Source organism: Tupaia chinensis, unplaced genomic scaffold (assembly GCF_000334495.1).
Source record: "Tupaia chinensis unplaced genomic scaffold, TupChi_1.0 Scaffold000115_1, whole genome shotgun sequence".
Classification (NCBI taxonomy): Eukaryota; Metazoa; Chordata; class Mammalia; order Scandentia; family Tupaiidae; genus Tupaia; species Tupaia belangeri.
The window spans coordinates 6,230,834-6,233,589 of NW_006159579.1; positions in this window are offsets into that span (position 1 = coordinate 6,230,834).

Below are 2,756 nucleotides of genomic sequence, written 5' to 3' on the forward strand. Positions count from 1 at the left end.
GGTTATGTTGCTGGATTCCCATGCAGTCAACCACAGTTTGAGTCCCAGACCTGGTAGCTTGAAATTCATGCCGGGTGCATGTGTGTATGTGCCCAAGATCCCAGGAAAAGAATGGAAGAAAAGGGATTATAGCATGTACATGCCCTCTGGTGGGAGTGTGGGAGTGTGTGATTTCTCGCTTTCTGTTTCTCTGTCTCTCTCTGGTGAGCATGCATGCCCTATAGCAAAAAATCTCTCTTAGAAAAAAAAAAAAAGTAAGTAAGAAATTCCCCCCAAAGGACATGCTTAAGCCACAATCCTTTTTCCTTCATCTCTGCTTCCTGTCAGGATTTTGGGCACACACACACACACACACACACACTCCTCATGTTTCTCAAGCCACCAGGTCTGGGACTTGAACTATGCAGTCAACTATGTGGGATCCAGCCACCTTAACCACCAGACCACGTGCTAGTTCACCAATACACTTTTTATTGAACATCTACTATGTGCCAGGTGTAGTGCTAGGTTCTAGAAAGACTATGGTAAGCAAAACACATATTAGTTCTCCTCTAGCTCCATACTTTAATCCAATCTAATCTGGTTATTACACTTGCGGTGTTGAGTGTTCCTACACATTTCTGGTTTCCAGCATTCTCTGGACTCTCATCATCAGAAGTCCTTCTCCACACTCTCCGTCTTCCATTCTGCAGGCACTGTCTCAAATATCACCTTGTTCTTTCTTTTCTTTTCTTTTTTTAAGGTAACACTTTCTTTTTTAAAAAAATGTATTTTATTTTTTATTTTCTTCATGAAAGTGAAAGTGCCCAAAGGAACAGTGAGAGAAACACGCAAGAGAGATGGAGAGACAGTATGCAAGAGACAGAGAGAGAGAGGCACCTCTGATAGTTTCTCAGTGCATTTTGATTCCCTTCCCTCAGCCCTTCCAGCTAGTCAGGATCCTGGTGCTTATGTGACCAACATGCTTCCGGTCAACATGGGATCCGATGTTATGTGCTTATGACCAGCATGTTTCTTGTCAATATGGGATCCAATCCTGCAGTTGGTTGTGTGGTTTCCAGCACTGCACATCGGTAAGCCTATGACACCAAGACTGGGCCATTACATCATTTTTTTTTTTTTGGTAGAGATTTTTGCTATAGGGCATATGCGTTCGGGGGGATGGCCACACCACAATCCCTTCTCCTTCATTCTCCTCCATTCTCCTCTTGGGATCTTGGGCATGTGCACACACACATACTCAGCATGAGTTTAAGCCTCTGGGTCTGAGGCTCAAACCATGGTCGACTACATGGGAGTCCAGCGACGTAACTATTATTGCCAACTGCTGGTCCCCATTACATCATTCTTAAGCTCCCTCTGTGAAAATGTTCCCCAGTGTCTCTGATCTGATGACTTTGCTGTCTACATCTTTGCAAAAACACAGGCCAATTAGGCCCCTTAAATCTAAACAATGGAGTTACAGTGAATGTGGCACAAGAAGACTGTCACCACCTGTGGGTTCTAAGCTTAATCCTGATACGGACTCATTGGGAAATCACAGCTGAGTCTCAGTATCCCCCTCTTTCAAATGAGCGCTACATTGGGTCAGTGATTCTAGATATTCTAGATATTTGAGTGTCCCTATGCCTTCACAAAGCTTACTGATGCTCTAGACCCTGCCCCCAGGAGAGTGCCCTTTTACCTACATTCTGTTGACAGTTTCAGGAAGAACATGAACTCCCTGAAGCCTAGGGTAGAGCATGTGGAGTAGATAAATTCTGTAAGCCTTTTCAGATTTTTGGCCAAAGGGTTGCTGATCTTATGTTGTTCCAGCCCATATAACAACCTTTTCCACATCAGGATACAGAGGGTAAGAGGCAGAGTTCAAGGGTTCCACTGGACAAATATGAATGGAGATGGGGTAGGTCTTGCTCATTTTCTCTGAAGACCAAAACAGCATAAAAGAATTTCTCCTCTTCAGTCACTTCCCAAGAGTGCTGAGCTGGAAAAATGAGAGTATATTATGTATTGCTCCATAAAAGAAAAAGGGAAGGCAGGCAGGAAGGAAAGTCCTCAAAACAGTGGCTGACTCACCTGCAGTGGCACAGTTGGGAGGGCACTTCTGCATAATGGCTGAGGCTGTATGGCAGGCTCAGGTTCAGTTTCCAGCCCAACCTAAACTGGCCGGGCCTGGTGCTGGATACCTGAGGTCCTAGCTAATCGGGAGGCTGGGGCAGGAGGAACACGCTGTGGTGAGACTCCGTTAAAAAGGACCCCCTTGCTCTCACTTCCCCATATGCACCTGTGCTCTCTCTCTGATTAAAAAAGGCAACGTAGGGGGACCAGCGGTTAGCGTAATGGCTATGTCGCTGGACTCCCATGTAGTCGACTGCGGTTCGTATCCCGGACCCAGTGGCTTAAAACTCACACCTGGTGCATGTGTGTGCGTGCTCAAGATCCCAAGAGGAGAATGGAGGAGAAGGGATTATGGCGTGGCCACCCCCCCCCGGAGGGTGGTTTCTTGCTTTCTGTCTCTCTGTCTCTCTCTGTCTGTCTGGCGAGCGCACACGCCCTTAAAAAAAAAAAAAGTCAACTTAGGGAGCCAGTAGGTGGCATGATGGTTAAGGCGTTGGACTCCCACATGGCCAACAGTAGTTCAAATTCCAGGCTTGATGGCTTGAAAATCATTCCGGGCTCATGTGTGTGCATGGCTAAAATCACAGGAGAAAAATGGAGGAGGAGGGATTACGACATGACTTTCCCTCTGGACAGGG